Source organism: Myzus persicae, unplaced genomic scaffold (assembly GCF_001856785.1).
Source record: "Myzus persicae strain clone G006 unplaced genomic scaffold, MPER_G0061.0, whole genome shotgun sequence".
NCBI classification, from domain to species: domain Eukaryota; kingdom Metazoa; phylum Arthropoda; class Insecta; order Hemiptera; family Aphididae; genus Myzus; species Myzus persicae.
The window spans coordinates 144,495-161,699 of record NW_019103861.1 but is presented as its reverse complement, the minus strand read 5'-3'; the positions used below and the strand labels follow the sequence as shown (position 1 = coordinate 161,699).

Sequence of the window (17,205 nt, the reverse complement as noted above, 5' to 3'; positions counted from 1 at the left end):
CAACCAATTATAAAACCAGTGTGTTAACTAATTAAGTTAATATTGTAATGTTATAATGTTTTATCTATGTATGTTTTTTGTTCAAACTAACTTAAGCATTTAATTATTCTGTACTGATTGCCTACGGGCGTGTATTTCAAATAAATAAATAAATAAATAAATAATTAATAATATAGAACGGTATTATGAAAACTTGGATAAGGAAAGGTAAAAAGAATTTTGGAAAACTTTAAAAAATTACAAATTAAAACGGCAATCGGAAAAATATAAATATTATCCACGAATGTAAAAAATGTGACGTATATACCTAACTTAAATGTTTTTTGAACAAAATTGAAATTTGTATGATGTAAGCAAGTACAGATTATTTGAGTATATTAGAATTGTTATATTATAACAGACAAACTTAATAGGTTGGTTTTTTGTACTAACAAATTAATTACAGTTGCCAGCATAGCTAGTATTTACTATAATATAAAATATGAATAAGTCGGTTATGAAACAAACATAATATTATTTGCTCGGCTTACTATTTATAAATATTTTATTACCAAAATACGTTAAATAAGTGAAAATATTATAATATCATTAAATTTTATGATAATATCTATAATTCTCTAAATCTTGAAAACATTATGTTAGGTACGTAGGTAGGACTTATCTTGTTAAGTTGTAACAACTATACCAGTGTCACTACTTAGTTACTATAGGTACAAGTATAAGTAAATTGCAATTTAAAACTGCTGTTTGTCAATTATAACTCATAGATAAATTAAGATTTACATTTTCAGTGAACGACCTCAACACGGCCGGTACCTTTTGAGTTAAAAACAAAGTTTTTGTTGTCTTGGCTCATTGACAACTTTCATTAACGCTACCTAATTTAATATTAGCTTTGCGTTTTTGCAAATACTCGATTTTTATGTTTGTAGAACTCATTTTAACTAAATCTTTAAAAACAAAATACTTTGGGTAATAAAATTATTCACTTGCAAAGTATCTCAAACAAAAAATTTTGAAATAATTAGTTCCTTTGAGGAAAGGTCCAGGGGAAGCCTGGGGATGGCTGATTTTTAACATTGAGTCTTTGATAGTAAATATTATTTATAATATTATTATAATATTATCATTTTTTGATTTATCATTGAATTCAAATGTGACACATATAGATATAGATCGCAAGAGCCATTACAGTTTTTTTTAACTCAAGACATCACTTAACAGTTATTAAAAGTAATTTCCATAGCACCCACTAATTATGGCTAAGCATCCTCCTTAGATCGCAATTTTCGTATTATAAATAATATGCCTACTGCTGATTTATTATTTAATTCTTTATCATATTTTATTAATTTTGTCGTTGTAATTTTACTCTTTAGTTACTACCTATTGTACCATAGTACTATTTTATATACCTATCTATTTATTAATACTGTATCCTAGTGCCATTTGGAGTTGGAATCCATAATAAATAAATTAATAAATAGTTAAAGTTGTTTCTTAGTTCATTTTAAACCAATCATTTTTATGTAGGTACATTTATTTTGATTACCTACTGCAGAAAACACGAGTTAAATGTTAATACATACAACCACACCCCGACACCACAGCCCCTTATTGTTAACCCAACTGATCACTATCACGCGATATTTATATTACAATATGAAATAAATAAATAAACGAAAACCCCGTCCTTCTGTTCGCAGCTATACTATTTTGCCACTCAATTATAACAACAACAAAAAATATCATAAAACGATCAGAACATTTTCTCGAGAATTATGGGTGAACTTTGCAGTGATCATCTACCACTGAATTAGTCATTAGTGTATTATATTTATTATGTACATAAATTTACCTATATTTACTATAGGTATATAATACTAGTTTTATATCTAGTATTTATTCGGAAAAAGCTCTTATTGCTTCGCATTTACCGTGTGTAGCAATTTGCAGCGAATCTATTATAAATAATATAGTTATTGTGGTTTCTTAATTCGTTTTTACCCACTCAGTTATGTACATTTACATTGATTACTGCGGGAAACACGAGTTAATACATATTAACGTACATCCGCACCCCACAGCCCCTATTATTGTTATAAGTAATGGATCACGCGATATTCATATTAGAATATGAAACAAACAGACAAACGAAGAAACCCCGTCCTTCTGTCTGATGCAACCATTTTGCCACGTAATTATATATTATAAAAACATATATTAAATAGTATAATGATATGATCAAAAACACAGACGCTTAAATAATAACACGGAAACACGCGGCTCAGACTATAGTCAGACGCTATTAGTCATGAAACGACGATTCGCATTTTTAACCACTTAACAAACCCACTAAAACACAGTCACTATACCTACATTGAATGATAATTATTATTTGAAATAAAAATCATAAATATTTATGTCGGGATTAATCTTTATTTTGACGACTAATGCTTGTGATGTGTACTAGTGTACTTACGTTTTATTTACTTTATTTTAGTGGGTAGTTGATTGCCGCTCGTTCAGCATAATATTATTGTGTTTCTCGTCACTTCCACAGTACTTTCATAGATGGCGTCACATGGAACTATTTCCAAAAACTATATGTTACTATATATATTATTATTATAATAGTCAAACTAATGTCAAAGACTTAAGGGGGTTACAGTCTACAGACTCCAGGCTCACATTTTCTAAGGAGTACTGCTCAGGATGGTGTGATTTTAATTCTGTGTAAATCCTAACAATTATTAACATGTCCTCTAGAGATTATGATTGAACAAAAATGTTATAAAAACTGAACTTTTATAATATTTTCAAAAGTTCAAACTTTAAAAAAAGTGTTCAGACGATTCTCTAGAGAAGATGTTTAGAAATGTTATTATTTTTATACCATATAAGATCGAAAATAAAGGTATAAGCATATAAGTATAAAACTATTAAAGTATATAATATCACAATCTTATTACAGAGGAGAGTTTTTTTTTCTTACCACAACCAGTAACTACCTTAATTAAATTAATTTCAACAACTCGATTAAAATAACTATATTTATTATTATTATTTTAAAGATCATTGTTGATTTCGCTCTATTAACTGAGTAAAGAGTCTCAAATCTATATTATTATTATTTATACTAATCCTGAACGTTATGTAGATACCTATACAGTTGTAGGTAGTTAAGTCACTACGTTGGTGCCTACCTACCTATTACTACAGTCGTTAATGTATATTTATTACCTATAATTTATATTTAAATGTTGATAGGTACCTATACAATATATTAAATATTTAATCATGTTATTGTCGATTTTTTAGTCACGTAAATATGTATTACATTAATTTCAAAGCATAAAGTAGATATGATAAATCATAATTTATTGTTTTTTTAATTCCTTACTTGCCATAACGATTTAATGATTTAATCTACAAGATTACAAATAATACATATAATTAAATAATTAACATTAAAACAATTTTAAATGATTTATAATATGTATTCAAATCAGAAATCCCGGGAATTAACTTTTTGTCATCTATATGCATAATAATATGTGGTTTCAAGTAAGCCAAATATATGTATATGAGTAATGTCAAATGTGGGAAATATATTATAGGCTTAGGCCCTTAGGGTTTAGGTGCAGAAATAATTCAATACAACTACTATACAAGCAGTGTTGCAGAGTAGGTACTTGGGTAAAAATATTCAAATACTTTTTACCTACTTGCAAATACGTAATTTAAATATTTTCTCAAAGTCTCTGTATTTAAAATATCAACTACTAAGTTCCAAATACTTTTCTAAATCTTCTTAGTTTATATTATAATATTTTTTATTACAATTTTTATCATGTAAAATAAAAATAAAAATTGAGAGTATAATCATATATTTTTTTATTTTTTATTATACTCGACCGAAAATCAACTACTTTGAAAACAGTTAAGTATTTTTAAAGTTCCATCAATATATATGTTATGAAATATAATATAATATGCCCTATACAATTTATATAAAGTTAAAAATCGGTTCAGTTCAACTTTTTTTGCTAAAATGAGTATCTGTATCATGTCCGGATTAAGAATCAATTGGGCCCCGAGACACCATACACGTATAGCCCCTCCATTTTAACGTTAACTTCAAAAAAATTGTACCACTTAATTTTCAGGCTGTTTATAATAAATTATTTTATACTATATTACCATAAATAATAAAGACTATCATCTATACGTACAATATTGTTCACAACTCCTTTTTTATAAGCTTAATTTTATTAGTTATTAGAATATCAATTTAATATTTTCTATCATTTAGTAATTTTTCGCAATATAAAATGAAGAATATTTTTATTTTATAATGACTACTTAATTTGATTTTTTTGAAAGATTTAAAAAAAAATATTTCAGGGATAAATATGGGCCCCCAAATTTAACGTCCCTCGGGATCGTTCCGTTTTTGCTAGCCCCCCCCCCCCACGCTCAATCCAGCTTTACCTGTTTTTGTACTTGAATACTTTTTAAAAAGTATCTTTTTTAAAGACTGTACGTACCTACATGCAAGTGAATACGCAATATAGGTACCTAGATATTATAGACACTTACGATTTATGCTGCAATAGTGCGTATTAGCATTGATTAAAAATACAAATACTGGTATTTATAATCAATGCGATATCAGATATATTGTAATGAAATATGATATGAATATAATACGATATAAGTACGCGTACTTATAAAAACCGTTGGATTTGACGAGAAAAACGAATATATCGTTAAAAACGAAGGTTGTATGTATAATAAATATATAAATTGTACGCTGTACCGAATGCATTTTTCATTTATTCTGCATTTAATATATGCATATAATAATAATATATACCTACCCAATTATACGGAAACAAAGTTGAATGCCCCACATATTGTTTATACATCATAAATATTAACGCCGTAGTACCTTTATATTTTATTTATGTAACCTATACCTTATACCTATGTACGCCCTATAGTTACACAGTTTTTATCATTTTGAATTATTTGTTTGTTTAAATTAACATAATGCAATATTATATTATTTTATGCATTTATGTATAAGGAAAAAGTAAAAAATATATTCACATATTTCTATTTTAATAAAATAATATTTTAAATTATACAGAATAGTTCATTTACCAGTGAACAGTACACATTATTTCCAAAAGTGACTGAATGTACCAACTAATAAAACTTTTAAATGAGGACCTATATATTTTCAATTTTATATAACCATGAAGCATATTATATTTTTATAAAAATAATGGTGTAAATAGAATTTTTTTTCATTATTATAAGCATTGCAAGTTTAGATAATTGGAACAACAATTTTCACGGGCATACAACATTAAGCTTGCTATTATTAATAAGTAATAACCAACTGTTTCTTCAAAATTCAAATATATTTAAAAAATAAAAATGTTTATAAAAATATTATGTTACAGTCTTATTCAAAAAGATTATGGGAAATCAAAAATAGTAAGCTACCGTAGAAGAATTTTTAATCTGGTTGTGGTTTTACTGATAAAAACGTGAGGATGAAACAAATAAGAGCAATACGCATATGCATAATATACTATTAAACTGCAGAAAGTTCAAATTTTCTAAAAATTAAATAACGTAAAATGTTGATGCTTTTCAAAATAACGAATGTTCCTCAGTATATACGTTAAAATAATCACTCTGCAGTTTATAATACATACATAGATACCTACATCATATATACGATATATGTTATTATGCACACATTAGGGGTGACTTATCGTGGGGCATGCTGAAACGATAGTGACGTCAGTTCTTTCGTGTATAAAATTAAAATAACACAATACACTCTTGTTTATATATTTGGTAGATACACACTGCGATTGTATACAAACTAATATTAGGTATATATTATGTCAAATTACGTCATTTACCAGTAGTGGTTGGGAGTGCCACATAGGGTTGATCGGCTACTGTACTTTTTTTTCTATTATTATTCACATATACACGCCTATACCTATTACGATTATTATTGTATTATGTATAATATACGTATTTCGAAATCGTTAAAATCTCCAATAATAAGTACTTGAATTTTAAATATATACCGGGTGATCCATTTAACCTAAGACGCTCATGATATAAAAACTATTCAGTTTTTTGAAAATATTTTTATTTGTATAATTTTTAAAGAAACAATATTTTCACAATTTTTTATTGCTATTGCATTTTTAAATTGTTTACTTTATATAATGACAACGTGCATTTTTTAAATCCTTATTTTAAAGTAGAATATTTTTTGGAGTATTTGAATATATACAAATTTAATTTTGGATGAGTATAGTTATAACTAAACCTATAATTAGAATAAGTATTTAAAGATAAGTGATGTGGAGCATGGTACTGGGGTAGTCTCAAAATGTTGGTTCACTACTCTACTCATTTGAACTTTAAATACTTATAATAAATAAATAACTTGTTAGAATTTTAATTTTTATAGATTGAAATACTCTGAATAATATTCTGCTTGGGAATATGAAATTTAAGTTGTAAGTTGTTATTCAAAAGAGTTAAGACACTTTAAAAAAATAATAAAAGTATAATTTTTTCCAAAAATATTGTTTTGTTATTAGAATCATGGGAATAATATATTTTTAAAAAATTTAATGATTTCTGAAATAAAGAGTGCCTGAGTGCCTAACGTAAAATATATCACCCTATACATCAATATTACTGAACTCCCTAGCTCCCTTCAAACGATTCGTTTTTAATATACGTGGTATATATAAACCGTAGTATTGTTATTTTTGTTTGGTCGACAGCAGTGAAGGTAAACTTAAATTATTGTAATATTTTGGGAGACGTTAACGCACGAGAACGTTAAGTAAAAAAAATATTCTATAGGATTTATGTGGGCGGATCGCGTGGATTATGAATCGAACGTTCTTTGCTAAGTTGCAGGAAAATACAATTTTTCGGTTAATATTCGCTGTCGTATAATTTTCTTAGGTATACCAAAAAAATCACACAAAGCGAGCATACAACAGAAAAAGTCCATGCCACAAGCCGTAGATATATATTTTATCGTGTAAAATTACGACATTTATACCAGTATAGTGGTTAATTTAAGGGAATGCGAAGTAGGATGATCGAACTCTATATTTTTAACATAGATATATTATTGGGCTGGATACAACTTTTTTTCTAACCGAATTTCGTAAGTCGTAACATTTTATTTATTGTGACAGAAACATAATCAACCAAAAAAACAAAATAAAATTAATTTAATTCCCAACAAAATATAGCATGTTACTAGAAATTTTTCAACTGTATAATACACCCTAAAACATATGTATATATGATTCTATATTCCATATATTCTAAATGAATTGTTTAAAAAATACTTATTAAATTGAGCCGAATTTGTTTCCGTTTAATTAAGCATATTTTCCTTCTCAATTTTACGGGCTTTAAGACTGTCAACTTTGAAGTTCAAAATGGTTAAAAATGTGAGGTTATGTGTGTTAAAAAAATATAATATAATATATAATACAATTTAAAATCATTGATTTGCAAATATGAAGCAAGCTTTCTTCAAATATTCAATTCGTGTAAGTTTCTCATTACTCGGCTCAACTTAATAAAATACTTTTTTCAAACGGGAACCAATTCGGTTCCTCCCTCTTATAATATGTTAGAGTTAGAACTTTAGAACTTGAATTCCGTCAAAACTTGTTTCAACTAGTCAAAACTAGTTTTCACAACCCCTTTTCGTCAAAACTGATTTTAACTGGTTAAAACTAGAATTAACTTCAAGTTTAAATGTCTAAAAGAAAAAAACTAGTTTTTAATGAAATGTACAAGTATTAAAAATAATACCTAAGACGTGCGCGACCGTAGGCGATCGCTGTAGACCAGCTATCAAATAAATTAAGATAACATCGACCGACAAGGCTATCAAATCGAATAAGATGTATATAATAGTTAAAGAAATAGCTGTGGTAGCTACGGTGTGTATAACAAACTATTTATAAAGTTGTCTTTGAGAGCTTATCGTTCAGTTCGTGGCTGTGTACAATGGGCTATTAACAGTTAATTTCTGGCATTTGTCGAGGTCTGAAAGCTTTTCAGTAATATTTAACAATATTTTTAACGCATTTACAATGAGTGAAATTAACTTTCGATAAAATTCTGAAAATCAATTTTTACTAGATATTTATCAGTTTTTACAATTATACATATAGGTATTTCAGATACAACCAAAGTTCTATACCTAAAAAAAGTAAGTTAAAACTAGTTTCAACATCGGGGGCCCTGCAGGTTAATATTCTAGTTTTAACTGTAGTTAAAATCAGTTTTGAAGAAAGGGGGAATTTTGGGTTTTAACTGTTACATATACATTGTCTATATTTTAACCAACGCGTAGTTGATAGATTGTGTAAACTCGTGCTCGTTCGAGCTACTACGCACATATCGCGCACAGTCAGCAGGTCGTTCGGGCGGGCCAGGTGGACACAGTCACCTCTGTGTGTACGCGTGTGTGTGTGTATATATATATATATATATACATCATATTATATGTATTATTATTATATACGATACAAGTCTCAAGCACATGTATATAACGCACATTAATATTATACATATAGGTAGATAGGTGTATACCGCCACCGCCGCCGTCGCCGCTGCAGCTGTTTACAGTTTCCATCTGTCGTCGTCGTCGTCACCGACGTGTATGTGTTTACTCACAAGCAGATCTAAAAACGGTATATATATACACACACAGGCGCCGGCTGCAGCTGCCAACCCTTTTGGCCGTCCTCCGAGTTCATATGTATAAACTATTTTTTAACTACGTGAACGCTCGTGTGGTAACTCTTATACACGCATGCGATTGCTGCTGGTAGGTATATAATATGTGAAAAAGTGGCAATTGTATAGTGAAATACCGGAAACAAAACACTTGGAGTGTGTGTGCGCGAGCTGAACACAATATAATACAATACAAAATATACAATAATATATGTAACATTAAACACGTTTAACACACTTTTGTGTCGCTGCATTTCCCATTTTTATTTATAGACGTGCCGCCCACATGGACACTATATTGGCGCTGAAAAAAAAACAATTTAAATTATTTAAATCAGATCGTAACGATCGCGAGCAGGACAAAAACAAAAACAATAATATGTATTTACCTAGGATAAACACATTAAAATACATTTAAAATTTTTTTTATTAGAGCCGTTAAAAAGATTTAACGTCGATACCATAAATGGCGAGTATTCATCAAATATTTAATTAACACTATATTGTTATATAGAGTTAGATTTATTATCCGATATTTCCGTGATTTATTTAATTCATAATTCCTATACATTCCTAAGCAGGTATAGACAGTAGACACAAGTAATATACTGTGCGGTATCACGCAGAAATGTTATGTGGGGTTATATAAGTTGTAGGTATAAACGATAAACCATTAACCACTATAGATGACCAAAAAAAATAATATATATTGATGTTTACTGTATAATGCCATCGGAGAAGGAAACAAATGTTAGCAGAGATAAACAAATATCCTTTTATTCTTTTATTTAAGTTTTAACCCAATTACATAAATTAGATTTTAATAACAATCTTTCTTAAATAATAAAATGAAAAACAAAAAATATAATTTTAATCCACGTGGGTAAAAATAAAGCCACCAAATATCAAATACGTGCAGGTTAAAATTATGTCTTGCAATCATAATAACAATTTAATTTTATGTAGGTAACCATAGTGACAATCATTCATATAAAAAAATAAATACTAATTTATATCATCCTTTTGACTATTAATTATAATCTGTAACCAACACCTACCATTTATAAACAAAAAAACATTTTTGATTTCTATCTTGAATCTCAACATCCTTGAGTAAAAACTTTCATAAAATGTAAATTTTGGAAATTCATTTCTTAGTTCACCAATACTAAAGGTACGCTCAAAATAACATATCTCTATAGGTATCATAGTTTAGGCTCTACGTTGACCATTAAGTCAGTCAGGACACGTTCGTTATATATTATATAGATACAAACATTACAAACCTGTAAATACATGTTTAAAAAAAAAAATGTTAAGTGGTAAGCTGTTATCCCGCAAAATGTTTGTCCAATACCCCGCTCATCTATAAACTTAATACTTATAAAGTTATAACTCATAAACTACTCTTCCTAAATTCGATTTTTATGTACGAAATACTGAGAAAAATATTCTGCTATCGAGATTAAATTAAAAAAGGTTAAATGAAAACTACTTATGTTGCCATTGAAAAAAGTAAAAAACTTAAAAATATAATTTTTTTTAAAACACGTATTGTTCGGTATAATGACTTGAAGCTACGTAAAAAAATATTTTCAAAAACGTTAATACATTTTGAAATAGTGAGCGGGGGTGATTAAAAGAATCACTCTGTATGCACACGTTCAAAATCAATTTGTTTCCTCGATCTACATTTTTTTTATGAAACGCAACAAATATAATATGCTAACTGTGCGAAAAGTCGTCGCGATGGTTAAACATAATATAATAACGGTATATACGCGTATAATTTATACATTATATTATTGTGTACTTTATATTATTGCGTTTCTCGTTCGTTCATGCAGTTCTAGTAGGTACAGTACCTACCTGCCTACATTATAAACGAAACGTTGTACGTGCGTTTACTGTACAACGAATTAGATTTTATGATATTATTATTATTATTATTATTATTGACGGTGGCGTTAACCGCGCGGCGGCGAGTAGACATAATACTATCATCACAAGTCGTCACGAACGAGATAACTTTGAACTCATGTATCGCCACCGCCTAGTTTTACAGGGTGATTTTTCAAACACGTCCGCTCCCGTTTACGAATATAATGTACCTACTCGTTAATAGACGGTTGAGCTAAATAAATATTATTGCATTGTACTGGTCACTGGAAGTCAATCTTCCAAGACAAAATTTCCTGCAAAAATGTATCATATATTTTTTTTTACAGTTCCGGCAAAGCAAGTAGTTGCAGTGTCGAGTGCCTAACAATTTAGCAACTCTCCATGAAATCCAAGTCCAACACGCCCTGTAAGTAGTGTTGTTTCTCTTTCCTAAAATTAACAAAATCAGTTCACCCTGCGAGGCGTAAACATTTTTCTTGTAAGGCTGTGAGGAGTGTTTTTGAGCAAAAAAATATTTCAAGTGCATTTCCCTTAAATATTTTCAATCCTTTATATCAGGGGTGGCCCAACTGGCGGCCCGCGAGCTTTTTTTATCTAACCCGGGCTGTATTTTCAAATTACACAATACAATTTTAAAGTTTATCGTCTATCTCTATACTCTATAATCTATTCAACACCAATTAAAATGTAAATTTTGAATGACCTTTTTTTGTTTTCTATACTCTGGCCCTCTAGATTTTAATTTTCTAAAAATGTTCCCTCTAGTAACTTTCCGTTGCCCATCATCCCTGCTTCATAATATAGTAAAGCGGTAGAGTGAAACCACCGTGGCTTGTTGAATAAGTATATTTAATTAATGATAATTTAAGGGGGTCTCTAATTTTATAGTTTAGGTGACTTATAAATTGAATCCCAGAGGGCAATGCCATATTACGAGACTATGGATTGTTTTGAAACTTGGTATAATTTTAAGTTTATCAGTCGGGCTGTTTTTTAGAGTCTTAAAGATTTTTTTATTTCACAAAGTGTGAAAAAGACACCGGGTCGCTTCAATGTTTTTAATCCTTTGGAATATAGTAAAATGGTAGAGTGAAACCTTGGCTTGTCGAATAAGTACTAATTACCTATCTTAATTAATGACTTTAATAGCTTAGGTATGCGTCTTATAAGCACAACAGAGAGGAATTCCATATTACGAGACTATGGATTGTATTGAAACTCTATATGCTATAATTTTAAGTTTATTACTTGGAATGATTTTTAGAGTTTTGAATATTTTTTTCATTTTTCATCAAATGTGAAAAATATGAGTTTCCATTTCACGAAACAGGAAATTTTTCATAAAAATGATAAATCTGGTGAATACCTATAACCTATTCACCAACTAATACCCATAACCTTCTACCTACGTACCAGTAACTATTTGTATAGATTATATTTTACGGTCAAACTTGCAATTTGCATGTTTATCGGACTCGTTATTAATGTCCCATAATAATACAATTATATTATTACGACGACTGTTCGATGTGATTTCGAAGGTATTTTTTGGTTGTTTTCGTCGACGCCTACGACGCGTTGCATCTCTATCACATATTTATATTATTATAGTCGTATAATAGCCGAAGTTGCTGAGTTTAGACCGTTTCGTTAATTCATGCAAATATAACATTTACCTGCACCAATGATGCACAAGGTGTAACAGGAGGACCCTGCAAATGAATTAACTTTTGTTCTAACCCATATTTGTAAATATTTTTTTCTATAATCTAATTAATCCGGGCGCTACGCGTATAACAATTTTTTTATTTTTGTTTTTTAATATTGAAAATAAAAAAAAATAAAAAACTAAAATCTGGTTTATGAAAAATGCTTGATTCAAGTGACTGATTTTTTTTGTTTTTAAAATGTCAATTTTTTTTTTGAGTGACTCAATTATTTTAAAAGTGATAACTTAAAAAAAATATTTAGACTTGAACAAGTACCTACCTTTTTGAAAAATATCATAAGATACTACATAATAATATGTAGACATAAATATATGTTTTTACAATCAAAGTTTTTCTAAAAACCAAATTTACAATTGGCTATTTTGAATTTTTTCAAAATAATGTAAGTACTTATATTAGATTTTAAATGTTTTAAATTTAAAAAATAAAAATGAAAAACGTCAAAATTATCTAAGTGTAGCTCAAGCGTCTGTAAATGATATAAAAAAATAATTTTAAAATATTGTTTAAAATATAATAGTTATTTTATTTGTCAGGTTTTCCTGTTATACTCTATACACTCTATTGTCGAATAAAGTTTAAATATTTACATAATATATCTATATACTATATGCGATTCGTCACGGTAATTTTTATTATAGTCTAGAACGCTCGAACAAATCAAATTAGGGCCGTACAATTTGACGACCGTTTAGTCGTTATAGTCGTTACTCGTTACTTCTAGTGTAAAAATAACGCATAATAATTATTACAACAATAATATTGTTATTGTTATTGTTAAACGGCTTCGGTTAATAGGCTTAAGTAGTCTTCTTGCTGGCTGGTTTTAAATAAGTGGCCATGATTGGCCTTTGAAATGGGAGAGGGGGGAGTTATAAATAAATAAAAATAGTACATTTATTGGGGAACAAATGTCAATGATGGGAAGGGAGTTAAACACCCAAAATCCCCCTGCAGGATATGTCACTGATTACGAGTAAAGACAATAATATTATTGAAATATTATATTCAGACGAAAATTGTACATTATAGTTTTATATTATATTTGAAGTAGCTTATAACTTCTGAACGTTAATCGATTTTTACTCGAGGTGACTGACTTGCTACAGGCACTCTAACATGGTTTTTAACTTAAAACATTTTGATATATAACACGAAAAAGCACCGACGATGTGACTGATAGTATTCACCATTGCAAACATATTGATGTCATATTATAAGTATTTAACAGTATTCATCACTGAACAAATTACATTATTTTATTTATAACTTATATTACTGTATTTCTAATTCTGTAAAAGGTAAATCACCTTATTATTTTATTGTTAATATTAGTATTACATATAAATTCGAATATTGACTAATTTAAGAATCTCTCAGTCCTGACACTAGCTTTTGCTTAAAGGAGGTGAGCAAACTTATAATCTCGTATGTTAATCGAAATTAAGTAACCGTTTGCTCGAAAATATATGGGTACAAATAATAATTATGATTAAATTATGCCATTGACTTAAGATTTAAATTCAGCAGTTCTCTGGACCTTAGCTGTCATATCGATACGACATGTTGCAAGGCGTTGATAATACTCTTCGGTTCGTCATGAGACTGACTAAAGGTTCTTTCAAAAATAACACAGTGAAGTCGTTGTATTGTGCCTTAGTGAAACACATTTTGGAGTACAGTTCATACGCCTACTGTATATGGTTCTATTCAGCTTGAAAGAATCCAATGTACATTTTTTAAGTGTGCAAGTTTCATAGGCAACTTCTATAGCACTCTAATAAATCTCCAATTTCTAAAAGCGGTATATGCATATCAAGTAAAATTTAATTATTGTCCGTTAATTTGTCTATTTATCATATTCGTCTAATACTGTATCAATGGCATTCAATGTTCCGGTGACAGATTGCTCTGCAGTTGGTTATAGACTTACATCGGTGATGACTGCCTTGTCAGACACTCCAACACGATTTTTGTTTCGACATTTTTTTACATACGAAAAGTGCTGGTCAGACGTCGGGGGGGGGGGGGGGGGGGCGTAGTTCAAGTTACCCGTCAAGTTACCCATTCACTCTGTTCACGACTGAATGCTAGACACTCAACCTCCAAAGCGCTAAACATTATCACAAATCCTTATCACCAAATCTCAATCACTCCGACTTTACCATAGAGACCTACTCACTCTCAGCGAATCATACGGACCCATCTAACTTCCCACTAAACCGGAGAAATTGTAAGTTTCTACAAGAGAGTAACAGATTAAACACAATAGTTTAAACTAATTATAATATATTATCACTAAGATTAACCATGTTATTCAACTACGAATTATTTTATATTTATAACAAAAAGTGGATTTAAATTATCTGTTTTTATCTATCGATAAATTTTGTTATCTCTAGTAGCTTTATAAATATTTTAAGTGTTTTCTACATGGATCTTACCTGGATAAAATTTTGGTTATCTTTGCACAACACTGGTCGTACCTACACATTTGTACTCATACAACTAATTAATAATTACTTGTTCGAAATTTTTATTTGTAAATTCTAAGTACTCCAAAAATATTTTGCTTCAGAAAATGTATAGTAAAAAATATAGCGTCGTCATTCAAAAAAGTAAAAACTCAATAAATTATAACAATACAATACAGGTAATACACCAAACTGTAAAAAATATATTTTTTCTCGAAAATATTGTTTTAGCAATCACGTCAAATTAGGGTAAAAACAATATTTCAAAAAAGTTTACACTATTCGAAATAATGATAGTAGTGTATGACATATTATATAGACGACACTTAAATGAATCACCTTGCACACACATCGCAACAACGATAGTTGCAACGACCTTGCATTAGGTATATACGATTATAATATATTATTCTGGTTAATCAAATTTAATGTCTGTTATACGTTGACGAGTTATTGTTATTTAGGCATGAATATTGTGTTATATGGGTGATTTCGACTCGTTACGGTGCGAGCTGGCGACGACCGGACATCTGGTAATTATTTCGTCCGTTATATTATACTGTATTATGACCTATAATTTCGTAAGAATACCATACCTACTCTCGGTTCACCGATTCACCTCGAAAGCCAAAATATATTATCTTAGTCGAAACGTTTTTGTGCTACGACATTCGTGATGTATAATATTCTACGGAGTGCTTAGACACGTATACCAAAACGTAATAAACAAATAAATAATATGAAACACATATATAAAGAAAATGAACTTAACTGCATGGTAATTATAATTAACTATAAAAAGTTAAAAGCTACTTTATTATTATTACTACCTTAGTTATTATTTTTCGCTATTATTATTTTGAAATGTATATTTAATTATCTTATGTATATCTTATATTATAATTGTTGGGCACTAGTTTACACTAGATACTAGAAGATAATAATAAATACAAATTATTTACTAGGCAGTTAAGTTAAAAAATTAATTTTTAACTAAATTCTAACTTCTTGACAAGTTAATGCCTACCTTTAAGGTTTATTATACCGTAATGTGGCGGTACATTAATATCGATACTTTAATATTGGAGTTAATACCGGTATAAAAGCCGCGGCAGGAGGTATTTTCCGCCTTTCGATGTTTCGGTATTTCGGTATTTATTTCAACACAAATTACGCGTTGTAAACTATCGTCAGTCGTCACTTCTGGTCACGTGTAAATGTGTAATGTATAAAACTTAATATTATATCAGAAGTAAAATAAAATTTCCATTTTAAATACCCTCAGTTACAAAAAAAAAAAAAATGAGAGGATGCCATCGCACCGTATTTTGTTTTCTCTTTCTGACCCAAGCGAAACATAACAAATTTATGTTTAGCAGATCCAACCTCGTGTCTTTACTTTTAATATTAAAGCGAATTCACTAATCATCAAACTTTAAGCTAAAATCATTACCCGAATTCCTCAGTTGGCTTTTTAACGATAATTCAATTTTTATACAATTTATAAGCATTCTTAAATTGTAACAATTTACACTTTCATAAACTGCATAAAAATTTAAAAATCATAAAATAGCCGACGGAAGGACAGAAGTAATATTATGTTCTTGACTAAAAGTTTGATAATAGGTGAACTCACTCTAATATTAAAATTAATTATACTGCATGGATTGGTTCTGCTATAAACGGATTTCTTACAATATTATACACATTTTAAATCAACAACTTAAATTATATTATATTTAGAATAATTAAATTATGTTTGTTGGCCCAAATTTCGAAATTTCCCGAAGAAAGTATCATTGGTCAGTTTATTTTTTAAAAACCAACTAAAAAGTATTTTAAAGTATTCCGAATACTATTTTTCACAAGTATTCGAGTTTTTATTCCAAATACTTTTTAAAAGTATTTTACCCCAAGTCAGTACTGTGCAGGTTTACTAGTTTTTCGGTTAGCCGGTATTTTGTCGTCAGCCCCCACACCGTAACGACAATAATAATAAGGGTCGTATTTTTTATCATAATCGTGACGAAAGCGTGGATAATGCGAGTTTGCGGAGACGGAAGACCGAAACTAGTGGCGGAGAATTGAGGGAGGGGGAGACCCCTACTGCAATTTTTGTTTACAACAACATAATAATCTCAACTTCATTCGATACCAGACTAGAAAATAATATATTGCGTGTTTAGATCTAATGTCTCCTTGCTATATTATTTTACGGGACACGTGTAGATGTATACATAATATATTCTATACAAAAATGAGTAATATTAAGTACA

At 29.1% G+C, this 17,205-nt stretch overlaps 1 long non-coding RNA gene across 1 annotated transcript in view; it reads left to right on the top strand.

The window, feature by feature from the left end:
- The window catches only part of LOC111035547, a 15,866-nt gene extending 4,734 nt beyond the window's left edge, over positions 1–11,132 (top strand). The window contains exon 3 of the long non-coding RNA XR_002604654.1: positions 11,052–11,132. This is a non-coding gene — a long non-coding RNA (uncharacterized LOC111035547). The remainder of the gene's footprint in view (positions 1–11,051) is intronic.
- The last annotated feature ends 6,073 nt before the right edge of the window (positions 11,133–17,205 follow it).